Source organism: Eschrichtius robustus, chromosome 2 (genome assembly GCF_028021215.1).
Source record: "Eschrichtius robustus isolate mEscRob2 chromosome 2, mEscRob2.pri, whole genome shotgun sequence".
In the NCBI taxonomy this organism is placed as follows: Eukaryota; Metazoa; Chordata; class Mammalia; order Artiodactyla; family Eschrichtiidae; genus Eschrichtius; species Eschrichtius robustus.
The window spans coordinates 9,708,626-9,729,452 of record NC_090825.1 but is presented as its reverse complement, the minus strand read 5'-3'; the positions used below and the strand labels follow the sequence as shown (position 1 = coordinate 9,729,452).

Below are 20,827 nucleotides of genomic sequence, written 5' to 3'. Positions count from 1 at the left end.
AAATGAGCCTGTCACAAAGAATTGGTTGGTTGATGGGGGGGGAAAGCAAGTGGATGAGAAGGCATCAGTCACTTTCATACTGACAGTCTTACAGAACAATGACGAACAGGGGCCTTGGAAATGCTGTCATCTTGTCAGTATCTCAGGAGTCTGGGAATAAGTATGCTCTTTAGCAAGCAATTTTTTGACTGTCGTTATTAGAGGCATGATTTTTTTTTAAATGCTTCAAATTAGAATGCAAGGTGGTAGCTGGTAATTTTGAACACATTGGAAAAGGAAGAGAAAGGAGATAAAATTTTCTTATTGTTCATAGTAATTTTTACACTTGAGTCTGTAAACTTTCCTCTAAATGTGATGCATCATAGTCTAGTGTTGATTTGATTGTAGAGTTTGGAAGACATTGGCTAGTCCATTTTGCCATAATTTCTTCAATTTTTTTCAAAGACAGTGGATCCAAAAGAACTCATGAGTAAACTGACGGATGAGTGTCAGGATATAGGATACACTGATAAAAGGTCTAGAACTCAATGATAATCAGTAGCTCTTCCAAATGAGCTACCTTCCAGGTGAATGGCTGTAGGACAGAACAGTCTCTTTTTAAAAATTGTTTTATCTTTTTAAATTAGGAAATAAAAGTCCCATGAAGTTTATTTTTAGTTGTACTCCCAAACTGTTTCCATAAAGTCTGCTGTTAGGGAAGGTTACTCAAAAATGGCCATCTGTACCTGTGGATTGAAGTTGACTACTGTCTTCGACCACATTCTGTGTGAGTTAGTCCCCGTATGCTGTAGCAGTACCCACATTCTTATAATGAAACTCCAAGAAATATCAACAAACTCCAGATGGATTTGGTCATCTTTTCTCCAGTATTTTCTGAGAGGCTAAACTGGGCCACCCTGCTAAATTTATTTAAATCACCTTAATCGGTTTTAATATTTTCAGGGTCTGAACGATTTTGGAGGGAGAAACAGATGTTGTGTGATAGCTCTGAATTTTTCAGGAGTTGCTCCTGAAATAATTACAGATCGGGAATCATACAGTCAAAAGTCATCTTCATTTGAGTCAGTTTGGCAAAATAAAGGTGACAGGAAAACTGTCTCACTTTTGTTTGCTTAATCCTTGCATTTCAAAATTGGGACAGAGATCATGTGAAAATGCCCAGGTGCACAGCTGCTACACTTATTATGTTTCAGATTTTTTACCATTTGCTGAAACATGCATATCCATCTACAATAATTGAGAGCAACCCATGAATTGTATTCACTTTGTGAAAGTAACAAGACGGACTGGAAGAGCATGCAAAAAAAAGAACAGTCTAGTTTGGGGTATCTTCTACTAGTTCAAGAAAAACTTTGAGTACACATAGTGAAAGAGTTTTCTAAAAAAGTATTTTACAGTTTAATGGGAAAAGGTATGCAGATTAATAACAATGTGAGCAGTAACTATGTGAAAATATAAGATATATTTAGTAATTTTTAACATAATTATTTAAGAAAAATGTGTGCTCTGAAAGACAAAAAAACGTTAAGATGTTTATGAAGTCTAAAGAAAATATTTGGCGGGGGAGAAGAAAGAAATATCTTTTCAATGAGGGAAAGCAAAGCATAAAGGGAGAAATCATTTTGGGATCCCTACCTGTACTCAAGGTAGCTTAGAAAGATTTCCTTCTTTCATGTTGTTAGGAATTCATAGTAAATATGGTCACAATGAATGAACACCTACATGAAACCCATGATTGACTATTCCTATAATTTTAGTTAATAAAGCATATGAGTCAATCTTGGCTCTTTTTATCTCTTAAATCCCATATTCTAACCAATAACCAATCCTGCCACCTTACTTTCATGATCTAGCCAGGATCAACCACCTCTCACCACCTCCTTACCTGCCTGGTCCACTGGCCCATTGAACCTAAATTGTTACCTTTACCCCATTACCAGCCTCCCAGCTTCAGTTCCCCAACAGTCTGTTCTCTACACCAGAGTCAGCATGATCTTTAAAAGCATAAATTAGGTCAGTTCACTTCCTAGTTCAAATACTTCCTACCGCCTTTCAGATACTCAGAGTAAACATCAAAGTTCCTACAGTGACGGACCATTCTCCTTCTTGCTGGAGCCCTGTCGCTCCACTGAGCTCGTCTTTTGATGCTCAGCCCCTTTCTGGGCTGTAGGCCACTGTCCTTGGGGTGCTCTCTCCCCTCAGAGACATTGAAGAGGCTCCTCCCTCACCTGGGGCTCTCCTGACATCTCATCACCTGCCTGCTCCCTCTCAACATCCACTCAGTGAAGACCCCACGATATTTAGAGCTGAACCCTTGACACTACGTATCCCTGTTTCCTTTATATTGCCTTCTAACATACTCTATATTTATTTACTTATTTACTTTATTATCTTTCTCTCTCAACTACAAATGAAGGAATTTTTGTCTGTTTGGTTAACTACCAAATTTCCCAGTGCCTTAAAGAGGCGTAGGCACATTGTAGGGTATCAGTAAATATCTGATGAATGAATGAAAAATCCAACATATTTACAATTTAGTTTTAGAATCATTTACCTAGATATCATCTCAAAAGTAAATCTTAGTTCTGGATCACCTCTAGTTAACAAAAATTAACTCGAAATAATTAATTAAAATTGGTTCTAATTAATTTTGGCAATCTCTGTAGAGCTTGCCACACTAATCAGTTGAGAGTGGAAAAGAAAACCAGAAATCTGTCTCTCTCATTTACAAATAAAATCATATTTATAAGGAACACTTTTCTGGCTGCCAAAGCTTAGCTCGACCTGGAGTTCATGAACATCTGTCTCCTTCACTCAGTGCTTTCCAATTCATTAAAAAACAAAAAGAAAAGAAAAGAAATTGAGTCAGTGTTTGCTTTTTTGCATGACAAAGGAAAAAAAGGATCCTTAAGATTAGTTTTTTTTTTTTTTTTTATATTATAAACACATCCATATATGCTTTCTCGAGTATCTAGGACAGGTAGAGCAAGGGGTTTGTGCTCTGACTTAATCCTGGAGAAGGATAAGTCAAAAGCTGGGACATAGGGAATGATGCCAGGAACTGCTTCTCTCTCTAACTCATAGCATCGACTAAGCACAAGTGATTTCTCAAAACACATAACTGGGAACCATATTCCCATTATGCATCTGTTTATAAGCCTGAGCAGGCAAATGAATGTGATCTCTGGTGTAAATTTCTTATTAAAAACACAAGTGAGGGACTTCCCCTGTGATCCAGTGGTTAAGGCTCTGCGCTTCCACTGCAGGGGGCATGGGTTCGATCCCTGTTCCGGGAACTAAGATCCTGCATGGCGCACGGTGAGCCCCCCACCCCCAAAAAATCACACACACACAAGTAAGAGATAGAAAAGTGGTTGTACAAAAAGCCAAGACACCCAAAGGGTAAATAATTAGCCCTTCTTATGGATTTGTGGATATTTACATAACCACACAGTTTAAGGGATGGATGGATAGATAGATGGATAGATAGATGATAGATAGATAGATAGACAGACAATCTTACTTCTTTAGACACATAAATACATTTTCAAGTTTTGTGCATAATTAACATGAGAAATAGTGCTAAGAGTGTACCATATACCAAAAATAGGATTATTATTTGAATAAATTTTCTAACTCGACCAGAAGCAATATAATATAATTACAATACACTTGAAATGAAACGGTAAAGCAGGAGCATTTTAATTGGCAAAGCTATCATGTTGGACTTGTGTGATTAATCTTTTTGAGGAATTGCAAACAGATTTTTAATGAGTTTTAAATGTAGGACTGAGATTGATGGATAGTCCACACTTAATCAAGACTGAGGAGTGAGGAGTATTCAAATACAGAGAAGGAAGGGCACCCATGCAGAGTCCACATGGGACAGAGGCAGTTTCTGGGTAGTTAATTTGGTTGTCCTTTTGCTTGCTTCTTTACACTGTGGCGGTTTATTTGCTGTAAACCAAAGTTAAGAAACACATAGATTGGAATGGTAGCAGCTCATTTCTTTGCTGAATCTGTAATTATTTAAACAAAACACTCCATAATATAAAAGTCAGTTACTTTCCAAGACCCCAGTAATGGAATTTATTTCCCATTTATATTTCTAACTTCACTTTTTATTTGAATTCCTTTGCTTCAGTTTTCATGTTGACATTTTTTCTCATTGTAGCCTATTTCAGTATCCAGCTTATCATTCTGAAGAATTTCTTCCATAAATGCACTTGTAATATCCTAAGACTGAAGCCTATGGCCACAAATGGTGAAGTGTCCACTGCCACACCAGGAAGTGGGCAATGAAGAACAGGGAAGCCAGAAGAGGCCAAGGCCAGGACTCAGGTTGAGAGAAGTTTTGCAGATATCAGTGCTTTGTAATAGATCAAATCCAGACTGAATGCCAGGGATCCAGGACATGCCTGAAGTGGGAGAGGCAGGTTACCTGAGTCCTCTGCCTGACAAATCATTAAAAACGAGGCATGAATAGCCTAGACTTTAAAACTAGAACTGTGATCTCTCTAGTCCTCAGCTCTTTGCTCTTAGCCAGGAATTATGCCCTCTGTTTGGTCCAAGTGGCCACAACTTGCAGAAGTGTGTTTAGATATCTTTGGATTATAATGAGGAGAGGGGCGTTCATTTGTCAGCAAGGTCAAATTTCAGTGACCCTCTGTGGACACCTTGAAACCATCCACTATGGTCTGAATGTGTCCCCCCCAAAATTCATATGTTGAAATCCTAACCCCCGAATGTGATGGTATTAGGAGGTGGAGCCTTTGGGAACCACTTAGGTCATGAGGATGGGGCCCACAGGAATGGGATTAGTGTCTTATAATAGAGACCCCAGAGAGCTCCCTCATCCCTTCTGCCATATGAGGACACAATGAGAAGTCTTTGACCAGAGGAGGTTCCTCACCCAACCTTGCTGGCACCTTGATCGCAGACTTCCAGCCTCCAGAGCTGTGAGCAATAAATCTCTGTTGTTTATAAGCCACACTCTGTGGGGTATTTTTGTTAGAGCGGCCCAAATGGACAAAGACACCACCATGGCCTGGTCACTCACCTGGTTACCTCCTGCCCTTGTTTTCCTCTGTCACCTTTTGTTAGTTCAGCCCAGACCACAGGACTCAATATACCTGGGTATCAAATAACAATGTAGCACACTGATAGTAACATCACTCTATTCTTCTGTAAATTTTTAAGCTTCACCAGGAATTTCTGTGGATGCTACATAGCATCTCTCAGAAGCAATGACTCAGTCCTTATTTCTTTCTAATCTAAAATTATTTCTCAGAAGATAGTTTCCCCAAGCCTTGAGTGCAAACATTTGAATTTTTAAAAATGTCACTCTAGCTTTCGGATCCTCCATCTGCAGTGGCACCGCTGCCAATATGCAGATTTTCGTGAAGACCCTGACGGGGAAGACCATCACTCTTGAGGTCGAACCCTCGGATGCAATAGAAAATGTAAAGGCCAAGATCCAGGACAAGAAAGGAATTCCTCCTGACCAGCAAAGACTGATCTTTGCAGGCAAGCAAACTGGAAGATGGACGTATTTTGTCTGACTACAACGTTCAAAAGGAGTCCGCTCTTCATCTTGTGTTGAGACTTCATGGTGGTGCTAAGAAAAGGAAGAAGAAGTCTTACACCACTCCCAAGAAGAACAAGCATAAGAGAAAGAAGGTTAAGCTGGCTCTCCTGAAATACTATCAGGTGGATGAGAATGGCAAAATCAGTCGCCTTTGTCGGGAGTGCCCTTCAAATGAATGTGGTGCTGGAGTTTTTATGGCCAGCCGCTTTGACAGACATTGTGGCAAATGTTGTCTGACCTATTGTTTCAACAAACCAGAAGACAAGTAATTGTATATTGGTTAGTAAAAGACATGAATTAGTGAAAACAAAATGTCACTCTATTGTTTACTCATTTATGAGGCGTGTTGGCTCAACTACACAAAAATCCATTCCAGCTTTGAAATTCAAGGATTTTATAATACTAGTTCATTGGCGCCAGAACATGCTCTAGATGAGTTAGGTCATCCACATTGAAGGGCAGGGGAATAGACTCCACACTGATCTTGACCCCTTGTCTCTGGGCTTAATCCACCCCTGAGAAAAGCCAATCACAGAATTCTTGAAGCTGGACTAGCAGAGACATTCTTAGTTCTGATAGCTGAGAGGTTTGTGAGCAATCTCTGACTCTAAGTCTTAGTGGGTCTACTCCCACCTGGCCTGTTTCTCACTCCTTGGGTTTATTTTTACATTTAGTCTCAGGTTCTTATAAAAGGACTGGGTTTGGCCTGACATGGGGACTGTTGTGCCTTCTGCACTCTGTTTGCATATTTGGCCATGTGCAGATAAGATTTGAAAATGCTTCACTTATTTATTCACACAGTTGATCCAATGAATTTTTATTTAGTGGCACTTTTATTCCACAAATTTCCAGGGCTTGAGATTCAGCAGTAAACAAAACAAGCAAAGTTTCTGCCTTCATGAAGTTCACACCTAGTGAGGGGAGAAAGAAAATTGAAGAACCATAAAGAACAATGAAGCAGAACAAGGGGGAAAAGAGTGAAGGGAAGGGTGCTATGGTGAAATGATGCTTGAGCAGAGAACCCTACAGGAAGAAGAGAGGGAGGAAGCTGTGTCCCAGGGTAAAGTACTAGGAGTAGCAAGTGCAAAGGCCCTGAGGTATTTACAGGAGACCAGCATGGCTGGAATGAGGCCAGATTTAGGAACAGATAGAGAAATGCAGCAGGGCCACTTTTGGGGGTAGAACATTAATCAATTAATGAGGATGGCATAGTAGAAAACAGTAGAAAGGTACATTTCGGGTTCTCATGCACACATTTCTCAATATGAAAATATGAGTGAAATTTAGTGTCTCAACTTCTAAGCTCTTCTGATGTAAGTTAAATTCAGAAATTGGCTGGGCAGGGCTTCCCTGGTGGCATGGTGGTTAAGAATCCACCTGCCAATGCAGGGGACACAAGTTCAATTCCTGTTCCGGGAAGATCCCACATGCCACAGAGCAACTAAGCCCATGCGCCACAACTACTGAGCCTGCGCTCTAGAGCCTGCGAGCCACAACTACTGAGCCCGCGCGCCACAGCTACTGAAGCCCATGCACCTAGAGCCCGTGCTCTGCAACAAGAGAAGCCACCGCAATGAGAAGCCTGCGCACCGCAACGAAGAGTAGCCCCCTCTCTCCTCAACTAGAGAAAGCCTGCGCATGGCAATGAAGACCCAATGCAGCCAAAAATAAATAAATAAATAAATTTATTTTTTAAAAAAAGAGAAGAAATTGACTAGGCAATTAAGGAAACATGACAAATATTAGACATCAATTTATTGTCTGCATTTTTCCACTGAATTTCTTCCTTAGGTCATCCGTTTTCTATTCCTTCTTAGATTATTGTTTTCTGAGACAGCCCTATGCTGAGTGAGATGGGAAGCTTTTAGCAGGCTATTAGTGAGGAATACCAGAGTCTCACCTATGTTGGAGGCACCCGCTGACTATTGTAGAATGAACTTCTGAGGGCAGAATGTACTGGAAGCAAGACCATTAAATCTTTTGTCAAAAGGGCATAAGAGCTGTGTCCATTCCAGTTGGATGATCTTGTCAAAATGATGGGTAAATATTATTGTTTGAGAAAGGTTCAGCTTCATCAAAATTCAAAGTGTAAACTTTGCAATATTGCAATATCATTTGATCAGATTGCTTCAGGTATTAACCGTCATACCCTTTGTCAGTACACAGACCACAAGGTTTGTGAGAGGTGAGGAGAAGAATGTAGAATCTGATTTCATCTGAAGGTACTTGCAACATGATATTGACCTAAATGTACATGTAAAATCATAAAATATAAAGCAAAAATACAATACTGACTAAACACACTCTGGCAGGTGTACACATGACTCCTTCCACATGGGTTAGAAATTATATTAGAATAGTTTTATCGTTATTGTCATTTGTTTTGAAGTTTTAAATGAAAGTATCTTTCAATATCTTTCTGCACGTTTGAGGATTCATGGTCTGTGGAGAAGAAGTGCTTTCCTTGCCTGGTGGAGGAATAAAAGAATTATCTGGAAACATTTTCCATTCTGAGATCAGATACCTCAGTTAGCGCAGTGTGTGCTGACGAAGTACGTGAAGGTCGGGCAGGTTTAAGTCTCTCACTTTATTTGTTGTTTTTCTTCTTGGCTTTTAAAAAGTGCAAAAAAGATGAATATCATTCTTTTTCAATCTATTGTAGTTAATAAGACAAAGCAAAACCTTTCCATCGCCTACTGTCAAGAAGAACTTAAGGCGCAGTTTTCATATTTACGACACTACTTATTTTTCTAAATTGGCAAAGTTAAGACTGCTTCCAGAGATAAGATTTCAGTGAAAATCTAGGATTCTGGTCCTCATATTTGGAAGACAGAGTTCTTTTTATCACTAACAGTGTTGTTGTACTCTAAATAGTTTAAGCTTTTTTTAAGTTAATTTTTATTGGAGTAGAGTTGATTTACGATGTTGTGTTAGTTTCAGGTGTACAGCAAAGTGAATCCGTTATACATATACATATATCCACTCTTTTTTAGATTCTTTTCCCATATAGGTCATTACAGAGCATTGAGTAGAGTTCCTTGTGCTATACAGCAGGTTCTTATCTATTTTATTTATAGTAGTGTGTATATGTCAGTCCCAATCTCCCAGTTTATCCCCCCTCCCTTCCCCCTTGGTGACCATAAATTTGTTTTCTGCATCTGTGACTCTATTTCTGTTTTGTAAATAAGTTCATTTGTACCATTTTTTTTTGGTTCCACATATAAGCTATATCATATGATACTTGTTAAATAGTTTAAGCTTTTGAACTCTGTAAACCGAGGAGTAAAATAACAATAATAAAAGCAAAACTTGTAATATCTCCTTTATCTGTGTCAAGCCCTCTGCTAAGCACTTTCCATGCATGGTCTCATTTAACTTTTACCTTCTTTCTTTTTCCTTTGAGTCAGACCAGCACTATAATCTCTACTATATAGATGAACAAAGTGAGATGGCAGAGTTCAGGGGGTTATCCCCTAGTATTTGCATGGAGAGCTAGTTTTTGGAATCAAGGAACCCAGTGTTTTTCTCTTATACACGTGAATCACTAAATCCAAACCATCTCTGCAAAACTGAACTTCCTAGAACTGTGTACTCTGGTATCTTTTTCTAACATGGTCTTGTATCTTGTCCTTTATTTTCTCCACGGTAAAAATCTCACATCTGATCTCCTGGATTGGGGTGCAGATAAGATGAAAATAGGATAAATAGAAGTTAGGAACAGGAGAACCAGGCTGCAACACAGTTAAGCTTACTGGTTTACAACAGGAGTTCTAAGAAACTTCAATATGTGAATGTGCCTTAGGAGTCTCCAAGGTACGAGGTCACGTCCGGGAACAGCTATTACTGTGTTCCCCTTCTCCCAGACAGAGGAATAATGAACTGGAGAGGGAGATTTGCTTGCTCTCTGATTCACTTCCCAGTCTTTTCACCCGTTCTGCTCAGATACTGTTTTCTTGAAGGGAATTTCACATTCACACATTCACCTGGAATTCCCCAGCCATCAGGCTTGTGTGAAAATGTGCGTTAGGCCGACTCATCCCTGCCTATGTTTCCTGGGCTCACAGTGTTCCCAGTTTTCTCATGTTACTCAGAATCCAACAGCCAATCTGGACTTTGCTCCCATCCCTGTATCTGTAAACCCCATCATTTGTGCTTCTTTCCATGCACCTGTGTCTTCCATGCATCTATGTCGGTCTAGGAACCACTCTCTCATGGAAAGTTAGCCAGCAGGTTTCCATTCCTTCACAGATTCGCAGTCACAATTCTCAGGGATTTCCCCCAGTATACACATTAGTGAAGGCTGGAGAGAAAGAGGGGGTCAAATGTTGAAGGGCTTAATAAGATGCTATTTATTCAGCACTAACTAAATGCCAGATTGTTTGGCTCTTTACATGTATTACTAACCCTTTTAATCTTATCAACTTTTTTAGGACCATGACACTAAAACTTGCCCCGCTAGTAAACTGTAGAACTGGAATAGGGTTGAAGTCCGGGGGTCAGATTCCAGAGCCCATGAAAGTAACACTGTGCTGTTTTGCCTCTCATCAGGTAACATGATTAAGTTTCTAAGGGGTTACAGTCAGAGAGGTGACAGTGGATTCCAGGAGGTGGCTCAACTGGTGGGAAGCAGATGTCTCAGCAGTGGAGACAGGCAAGGAGCTGAAGGGCCGTGTTTTGGCGTTTTGGAGTCACCCAAAACGATGGCAAGAATCTGCTCTAAGGGAGGCTATGAAAGCATATCCTGGCATGAATTGAGAGGTGACCAAAAAAGTCCACATCTGGGGAGTAATCAAGCATGACCCTTAGGAGCTGAAGATACATTACCTCTTCTTTACCAATGATGAATCGATGAGTATTCCAGTTTCTTAAGGAGATAAAGTGGAAATAATGTCAACTGTGGAGTCAGAAGTCCTGGTGCCACCACCAACTAGCTCTGTGACCTTGAACAAATGATGTCACCTCTTTTGATCTTAAAAATGTGGATAATACTATAAAGGGTGTCACATGAATTAACATGATGACATGTCAATTGTCGTGCAAATAAAATGTGGTGAATTAATATTGCTTCTCCATGGTGGAGCTGATATATATAGCAATTCTGCTTCTAGGACATTTTACATTTTGAGATTATCTGTACAAAATAGCTCCTAGACCTGTACTCTGGATAATATTTTGGGCAAAAATAATTTATGATAAAATTTTTGATTAACAGAACATATTGAAGGCTGCCTTCCCAGGTATTAGGACTGAAATGTAGAAACGTACAACTAAATGCATGAGCAGAATTTTCTCTACTCCCATGTGATACAGCTCTCTGCTGGGTCACAGCACCTATGTCTAGCCACTGATGTGAGACCATAAATCTGTGTATAACTTCCTGTTGCTATAAATACAATATCAGGTAAAATTGGAGGGTTTCCCTAAAATGAGTCTCTATTCCATGCTCACCACGCCCTCTTTTACACAGCAAACATGCAGAGCAAGACTGTTTTTACAAGTGGGTAGAACCAACACAGTCTCTTAGATGCAGGGAGGAAAACCAAACAAAATCCTTTGTCCCTTGGGGCACATCAAGAAGTAGCAGAACCCATTAAAATCTATTGCCCAGATGATTGAATTAGATTCTAAATGAATGGCGGTAATAAGTGCACATTTGGCCAAGTGGATAAAGACAGAAATATAATTTGCAGTCTTGTGGGTGCTGTGCTGTGCAAAGACTAATTCATAACAGTGGATAAAAGTTCCATTGTCTTTAATTGTATTCATTTAATAGCATTCATTCTCCTGGCATAGGAAAGGTTTCTTTTTTTTTTTTTTTTTTTTTCCTAAATAAATAAATAGATTCCCGTTGCCAATAGGGAAGATTTATGCTGACAGAATCTAATAGCCTAAGTCATCTTGTGTTGTTTCTCAAAGGCGCTTGAGCAAGCAGTCTTGGTTTGGATGGAAAGCAAAATGCTAAACTCCTATTATATATGATGACTTTAATTCTGAGCCAAACAAACCTTCCTTGATAAGCATTTGTTACCATTATTTAAAGTAAAAAAGTCATCTTTCCTCATGCCCTTACTTTCTCTCCTGTTAGAAATGTATGATCACTTCTTGAATGACAAAATGATTGATTTTTAAACCAACACATCCAAAACTGAAAGGCAAAGAGGAGGAAGGAGGAGGGAATGATTCCCACAGAACTTTCTAAGCGGTCTCTGGAAGAGACTTTTAAAGGTCACCTCTTGCCATTTAATTTGAAATTTCCAATGGATACTTGGAAATCTAAATCAAGAAATCTCACCATGAGACAGTAGGGGTGAGCCACCTCTGTGTAACACATTGTTGTTCATACAAATATACGTGGTTTGGATAAATTATTTGCGCTAACAGTAGGAGGACCATGGTCATAATGTGTATGCCCTGCAGTAAGGTGATCTGGAAAAAATTAGAAGGGGGTCAGGAAAACAGTGTTATTATCCTTCTGCCTGGCAAAACCGACAGGGTTCTTTGCACCATGCTTCACCTTGGAAGCAGGGAAAATAATACTGAGTATCTCTTCCTTCTCTTCTGCATCAGAATAAAAGCAGCTTTTAAAATCTACATCAGTTCCATGTATCATTCCTACACTTGGACTTTTTTACTACCAGTGTTTGAATAGTGTACAGAACCTGGTGCCATGCATTCTTCCTGAGTCTACCAAAAAAAACAACAAAAGCCAGAAATTCATCCCTACCTTGTCCAGCTTAGGCCTGGAAGATGTTAATTACTTCCATCTTCAATGTCATTATGCAAAAGGGGAGTTAAATTATTTGCCAGTATTCAGTTTCCTAATCCTCAGAAAATTTCTCTTATTTGTAAGAAAAAATCCAAAAAAATACTCTTCTCAGAAAAACCACTTTCTATCATAGATAGTCTATTATATCTTAAGGGTGCATAGCATGGAGAAATCAGAAGATTCCTCTAAACAAAAATTATATTTGATTTGAATATAAATAAAATTGATTTAGAACCTAGGAAAAACAAAATAAATATCACGCTAATCACATTTGTTTTTCTTCTACCAGTTGTATTGAGATATAACTGACATACAGCACAGTACAAGTCTAAGGTGTCCAGCATAATGATTTCAATTACATCCATCATGAAATGATTATCACGATAAATTCAGTGACCATCCATCATCCCATAGAGAAATGAGATTAAAACAATAGAAATAACATTTGTGTATGTGACGAGAACTCTTAGGATTTGCTCTCTTAACAACTTCCACGTATAACACGCGGCTGTGTTCATTATATTTGTCACGTTGCACGTTACATCCCCAGTACTCGTTTATCTTATAACTGGAAGTTTTGTAGCACCCTCTGACTGCCTTCATCCAGTTCCTCCTTCCTCCGCCTCTGGTAACCACAAATCTGATCTCTTTCTGTGAGTTTGTGTGTATGGTTGTTTGTTTTTGAAGTACAATTGACCTACAGCGCCATGTTAGTTCCTGTTATACAACATAATGATTTTTTTCTATACATTTCAAAATGATCACCAGTGATCTTGATATGGCATCACAAGGATATTACTTAGTTATTGACTACATTCTACACACTGTGCATTTCATACCCAATGACTCATTTATTTTGCAGCTGGAAGTTTGTACCTCTTAATTACTCCCCTCATCCCTCCCTTCCTTCCTTCCTTCCTTCCTCTCTCTCTTTCTTTCTATATTTATTTTTTATTATATTTTTATAAGTAGAGTCCTAATATAATCAAGGAAATGTTACAGAGAATACAGGACAACCCATATGGAGAGAATCAAATTAAATACTTTGCTATTTAATAGTTCACCCTGTGGCTCATTTTAAATATGTTAAAGCTTATAAAATGTTAATGTTGATAAGGTAAATTTTTATTGATAACAGTACTCAATAAGAGAATGAGTCTCAATTCTCCATAAATCAGTCCTGTTTATTATTTATTTATTTATTTATTTATTTGGCTGCTTCGGATCTTAGTTGCGGCACACGGGATCTTTCGTTGCGGCTCACGGGCTTCTCTCTCTAGTTGTGACGCACAAGTTCCAAGAGTGTGGGCTCTGTAGTTTATGGCACGCAGGCTCTCTAGTTGAGGCACAAGAGCTCAGTAGTTGTGGTGCGTGGGCTTAGTTGCCCTGCAGCATGTGGGATCCTAGTTCCCCGATCAGGGATCGAACCCGCGTCCTCTGCATTGGAAGGCAGATTCTTTACCACTGGGCCACCAGGGAAGTCCCAGTCCTGTTTATTTTTAAAAAGTTACTTGTCATCAAATTTTAAATGACTTTCAAACACAGTAATATAAATTTAACAAAAAAGATAGAATGATCTTCAAAAGGAAGAGTACAAGTATGCATGGAAAGAATAAAAAGAGAATCATGTTATATTTTTACCTAATGAAAAACGAAATGCTTAAATTGCATAAATGCGATTTTGAATTTGTTTTTTAATGAGGTGTTTGTTTGTTTGTTTGTGAGGAGGGCTACATCATAGCTGGTAATCCTGGGTTATATATTCTTTCAATATACTAGAACTAAGATAGAACCTTGCATAGATGGAAAACTCTTCCTATTTGTCATAAATAATTCTGAGTCTCATCCTTTTGGTTCCAACTCCATATGATTTACAATAAGCAATGACAAATTTTCCAGTGATTAAAGCATTGCAGGACAATAGGAAAGAGATTGTGATTAGGTCTCAATAAATCTACAGGTGACATAGTTTCACAGTCTCTCCAAAGAGAGCTAAAATATTTTGCAGAAACGTTGGGACAGCTTATAGTGGCTGGTGATTTCACTCTTGATAACACGGTTTTTAGTGTTAGAAGTCAGCCTCTGATATTAGCTCTCACTGACATGTACCCATTAACTTAGGATGGTGGTGAAGATTTATTGATACAGTAGTTGTGTCTGTTATAAGTAAGAAGCAGTGTTTTAGGAGAGAGGTGTAGTGAGTGGAGAGGGCACAAGTTTTGAAGTTGCTGAGATCTAGGCCAGCTTCCTTTGTCACTTTCTAGCTCTATGGCCTTTGGCAAGTCACTTCAGTTCCCAAGCCTGTAAAATGGAGGTGATGCCACTTGCTTTTCTGGGTAGTTGACAGAGTCTCAGTTGTATATGTAAAGAACCTGAAACAGGCAGGGACTCATCACTGGTAGCTGTTGATGAGTAGGACAGAAGATTTTTCTCCAGACATTTCTTTCTTCATCCTAAAGTTGATCAGTGTAATATACTTACATTATGATGGATTTCAAACATATGCATTTCAAACAAATGTTGCACATAGTCTGCAAACCACAAAATTCTTCAAATTTTCACTCAAATGAAGTATTTCAAAATAAGTTTGAGTTTCCTGTCTGAGCTTTTTTTTCTTCCTGAAAACAGCCAATATTGTAGAAATTATTGGATACCGGTCAAAATGCTCGTTGGTGTAACAGGCTACAGAGAACAGATAGAATTAATAGAATCTTGAATAACTACACATCACTCAGCATCTAGCTGTATTTTGCTTTTTTAAAAAAATATGGATCAGACGTTGTCAGATAATGGCATCCATTATTGAACCCCAAAGCAAAGTCTTTAGAAGTTTCAGCAGAGAGTTGTAAAAAGTGAATTTTCTGTGAGAAAAGAGCAGCTTTCCAACAATTTCCCAGCTCCTCCCTAAACATCAGTGTTTCCAGTCACATATATATATATTTGGAATTCTGCAGTAAACTTGTTAAAATTGTATGACCTAAAATATTTGCATTTCTGAAAAACTTGAGACTTCCCAGCATTTTAAAAAGGTTTAAATTAGTTTTTGGGTTTTGAATTTTTTTTTAGAAAAAGTATAAAATTTTATCATTATTTGGGGGTATATTTTTCCATAGCAACTCAATTTCCCTTTGTGGAGCATGAAATGCATTTCTGTTTACCAGTATATTCTCTTCATTAATTCAGAGACTTGCCATAAACTATATCAGCCATAATAGTTGAAAGACTAGGATTAAAAAAAGCAAACACTGAATTCCGTTTGCTCTTTTTATTGATATCCTATAGCCTGGCTTTCCATCCTGTCTGTGCCAACATTGGGTTCTTAGCCCAGAGGGATGTGATAGTTCTTAACCACGCAAACGTGTAACATCGTTAAAGTAAGCTAATCCATTATTTTTAAAGTTTCTTCCTGAAGCATGCTTAGCCATAGAATTTACAGTTATGCCTGGGATTATCCTTGTAATTACCATAGAAATTATCACTGTAGGGGCAAACAACAGAGAAAAGCAATCTTTGGAGTGCTGTGGTTGCCAGTTGTACTTATTTGGGTATAAATAACTAAAGGATAATGCTAAGTAGAAGGATATGCCATTACTTTTTTTTTTTTTTAATGAAAGAATGTATTATTCACATGTATTGTTTAATTTGAAAAAGTCCTCATCGGTTTTCTGTTACAGATTTAAAATAGGCATATTATAGGATCTAGGCAAACATATTAGATCTTTAATATGTGAATGATATAAGTAAAAATAAGTTGAAAAAGTCTTTCATCATAAATAATGTGCCGTTAGAATTTAGTATTTCAGCCTGACGCTATTGTAATATCACCATTCTTAAGATAATTGGGAAGGACATTTTTCAAAAAATACAAGGCTTGTATGTGTCATTCGCATACACAGTTGGGGGAGAAGAATTTTGCTGTACTTGATTTGTTTCTAAAGCCCCTGGTTCTGGCTATGACTCTGCAACAAAAGTAGGGTGAGCTTAGGGAAATATATAATGCCTCTGTTGTAGGAAAAAATGGGGTGCGAGAGGATGGACATGTCCCAAGTCTGGAGTGAGTCCCTGGGTCGGGCTTCCAAGTGAGCATCCTTGGCTTCGTGCAGGAAAGAATTCAAGAGTGAGCCCTAGTGAAGTGAAAGCAGGTTTATTTAGAGAGATACACACCCCACAAACAGAGTGTGGGCCATCTCAGAAGGCAAGAGCAGGCCCCAAAGTGTAGGGGTGGTACGTTTTTATGGGAATTGAGCCACCACCCACTTTTTGGCCTTTTATGGTGGGCTTTGGAACTGTCATGGCACCTGTGGGTGTGTCATTTAGATGCTAATGTGTTATACTGAGTATATAATAAGGCTCAAGGTCTCCTGGAAGTCAAATCTTCCAGCATCTTGGGCCTAGTTGGTTCTAGCCAGTTTATGTCATATCCTGTTCTTAATGGTTGTGCCCTGCCCCCTTCCTTCCTGTCTCATCTCCAACCTTCAACTCTTACGTTAAGTATGGCTTTTCTGTTAGCTGAGCTACAAAGCCTTTTTTTGGGGGGTCCAGGTTAAAAGCTTATATACTACTTCAAGACTGTGATTATTACCCCAAAGGTATATTTCTAATTCAGAAATGGGTAGGTATCATAAGTATACGCCTAATCTGCATTACAAGAGACTCTGGTCCTAAAGTTAATATTTCTGTCCTTTTTAAAAAAGTTTCTATAAGCCTCAGAAATTTTGCAACATTAAACTACTCCTTTGTATTAAAGACTGCTCCTATATTTCCTTGTTATGTCTACCCTATATGTTAACTTACAGCAATGAGAATAGTGTATTAAAAGAGACACCGGACATTTGAAATGGGAATAAGGAATTATTAGTATTATTAATAAAGAAAGAGCACTTACAAATAACAACAGAAAAATAACAAAAATTCTAATGGAAAAGTGTGCAAAGGACATGACATAAAATTACCAAGAAAAAAGTAGATATTTACAAGATAAATAAAAATGGAGTCAAGGTTTTAAAAAATCAGGGAAACCAAAATTAAAAGAATTGTTAATGGGATAATATTTGTGACCCCCTCCAAAATTCATAGATTGAAATTCTAACTCCCAGTGTGATGGCTTGGGGTGTTAGATCATGAAAGGGGAGGCTTCATGAATGAGACTACTGCCCTAATAAAAGGGACCCCAGAGAGCTCTCCAGCCCTTTCTCTGCCATGTGAGGATATAAAAGAAAACAGCTCTGCAACCAGAAGCAGATCATGATGGCACCCTGATCTCTGGTTTCCAGCCTCTACAACTGTAAAAAATAAATTTCTGTTGTTTATACGGCACCTAGTCTCTGATATTCTGTTTTAATAGTCCAAACACACTAAGACCAGAAGATATACTACTTTTACCTACAAAATTGAGAAATACATGTTCTGAAATACACAGTGCTAGCTTGGATGCAGGATCCCAATAACACTCATAAACTACAGGCAGGGCAAGAATATAGGTCTCAATTTTTTTAAGTGGCAATATGTTCGCCATCCTTAAAAATGATTACAAACACTGACTATTTAATTCAATTTGCAGAAATCAATCCTAAGGGAATAGAAAAAAAAAGAATATGCATAAAAGTTTAGATATAATTTAATAAGAAAAATACAAAACTAACCCTTAATGTATGGTGAATAGTTAAAAAAAAAAAAATCACAGTGCATCCACTGGTTAGAGCATTATTAAGCCATTAATTTTTAATGAGATGATATAAGAAAAAAATTGATAATAATATTGAGGGACAATATCACATATGCCAATAATACACTCATAAAAAACAGGATACCACTGGTTAAGTTGTATGTTAGTATAAATTTTATATTTCTCTCTCTTAGCTGTGGAATATGGTTAATTTCTATATTAAATATAAATTTACTATTTCTGGAATTTCAACAATAGCATATATTGACCTGATAAGCTGAAAAAAGGAGACAGTCTGGACACAATTCACTCTTTAATACTGGTAAATTATTGAACTCATTTTCTTGTTCAGAATTATGAACTTGAATAAAAGGCTATTTTGGAACATATTTTTAGGTTTGAAATCCATGTCTTTCCAGAAACTCATGTTTTGTCTTGAAGCTTTGATAGGACAAGGCCCTTTGAAGAAGCCAGCTGTGAGCTGGGCATTAGTGGTGCAAACCTGGAGACGTGCTGGCTTCCCTCCCTAGTACTAACATGTTGGACCAATGGATGTGATAACTGACGATACAGCTCTCTCCAGTGCCGTTAGTCATTCTTAGGAGCTTGAAGTTCTACCCACTGACACCATCACTGGAGACATGAATGTTCCATTGCAGAGTCCTAGAAATGGTTAGGATGACATGCAGAGTAACATCTTCTGTAGATTTGATGATAAAATTTACCAGTAGCAGCTTTGACTGATCCAGATTTGACAAGTATGGTGGCCCAAGGGTAGAATCTTCTGAGCGGAATTTACAGTATATATTATAGACATGGAAGAAGTAACCCATTTTATAAAAATGATATGTAGTCAAGATCTGCAGAAGGCAAGGAGTGTGGGCATGAGATGTGTGGGTCAGTGGAGACAAACTATGTCTTTCCTAAGAGCTAAGTCTGAGAAGGGCTTTTCCATCACTCAGCTTATGCTAATTCTGTAAAAAGAAGGGCTCTTTCCAAATCTCTCAGAATAAAACTATAGCACATCATGCTTTCAGGCAACTGTAAAGGTGGAGAATTCCTTGGACTAACATTATATTCATTGGATCCAGCAAAAGCTGTCTTACATTCAGTCAACATTTATTCACTGTCTGTGTGCCAGATGGGGTAGATATTGGGGATACAGCAGTGAACGAGATAGAAACTATCTTCACTCTCAAGGAAGGTATATTCTAGTGAAGGATACAGATAGTGGGTGACTGAGCAATAAGTAATATAATTTCATGTTACACTAAGGGACATCTAAAAAATAGTAATATCATATCAGGGTGCTTTCAGCTGCAGGTAGCAGAGAAACCAACCAGCACAACCAATTAATTTAGTATCTCACTTCTCTTGAAGTGACAGTCAGGATTGGTTGTGACGCAGTGGAGTCATGAGGGACTAGAGAATTTCAGAATCTGCTCTTCTGTGTACCATGTTGTCCATATCCTGTGAATGCACAACCTCTACCTCCATTTCATAGTCCTCAGCTGGCTCCTGGCCTCTATAAGGCCACCTGTTATTTGTCCATGTTAGATGGGAGAGACCAGCTTCTTGATGAATAGCTGATCTAAATCTTGTTGGCATCACAATGGCTATTAACCAAATGGGTTTTGGCTGCAGTATTGTAGCTACATGTGCGCATTGTCAAAGCCTAAAGATGCTGAGTTTTCCATCCATTCACTATTCATTTGAAACAGTTGATCAATTAATTTGCCTTCAAATACAGGGACAATGAAATGCTCATGAGACAAAAGCTTAGCTTTCTCTTCTAAACAATCATATTATATATCTATCAATAACCTTAACATAAACAAATGGCATTTTTATAACAGCATTGAAAACATTTATTTGACCTCATAATGAGCCAGAACAATGAATTGTTTGTGTATTTTTACATTTATTTTATTGAAGTATAGTTGATTTACAGTGTTGTGTTAGTTTCTGGTGTACAGCAAAGTGATTCAGTTATATATATATATATATATATATATATATATACACACACACACATATATATATACACATATATATATAGTTATTCACATTCTTTTCCATTATGGTTTATTAAAAACTATTGAATATAGTTCCCTCTGCTATACAGTAGGACTTTGCTGTTTATCTATTCTATATACAATAGTTTGTGTCTGCTAGTCCCAAACTTCCAATCTATCCCTCCCTCACCCCCCTCCCCTTGGCAACCACAACTCTGTTCTCTATGTCTGTGAGTCTGTTTCTGTTCCGTAGATAAGTTCATTTTTGTCATATTTTATATTCCACCTATAAGTGATATCATATGGTATTTGTCTTTCTCTTTCTGAATTGTGTTTTGATTAGAATTAACTTTAAGTGAAAAGTTTAGATACCTAGACAATTGTGTTTTTCTTTTTCATTCTTTGGGCTTTATTAGAATCAGAGCCCAGGTACTTCCCTGGTGGCACAGTGGTTAAGAATCCGCCTGCCAATGCAGGGGACACGGGTTCGAGCCCTGGTCTGGGAAGATCCCACATGCCGCGGAGCACCTAAGCCTGTGCACCACAACTACTGAGCCTGACCTCTAGAGCCCGCGAGCCACAACTACTGAGCCCGTGTGCCACAGCTACTGAAGCCCGCACACCTAGAGCCCATGCTCCGCAACAAGAGAAGCCACCGCAGTGAGAAGCCCGCATGCAGCAACGAAGACCCAACACAGCCAAAAATAACTAAATAAATAAATAAATTTACAAAAAAAAAAAATGAATCAGAGCCCAAATTCTAGGATTAAAAATTATGTATCAGATAAGAATGG

At 38.2% G+C, this 20,827-nt stretch overlaps 1 protein-coding gene and 1 pseudogene across 1 annotated transcript in view; both read left to right on the top strand.

The window, feature by feature from the left end:
• CTNND2 (catenin delta 2) overlaps positions 1-20,827 on the top strand; it is a 779,068-nt gene that overhangs the window by 281,190 nt on the left and 477,051 nt on the right. The gene's annotated exons all lie outside the window — the stretch shown is intronic.
• LOC137755837 (ubiquitin-ribosomal protein eS31 fusion protein-like) lies at positions 5,388-5,856 on the top strand (annotated as a pseudogene).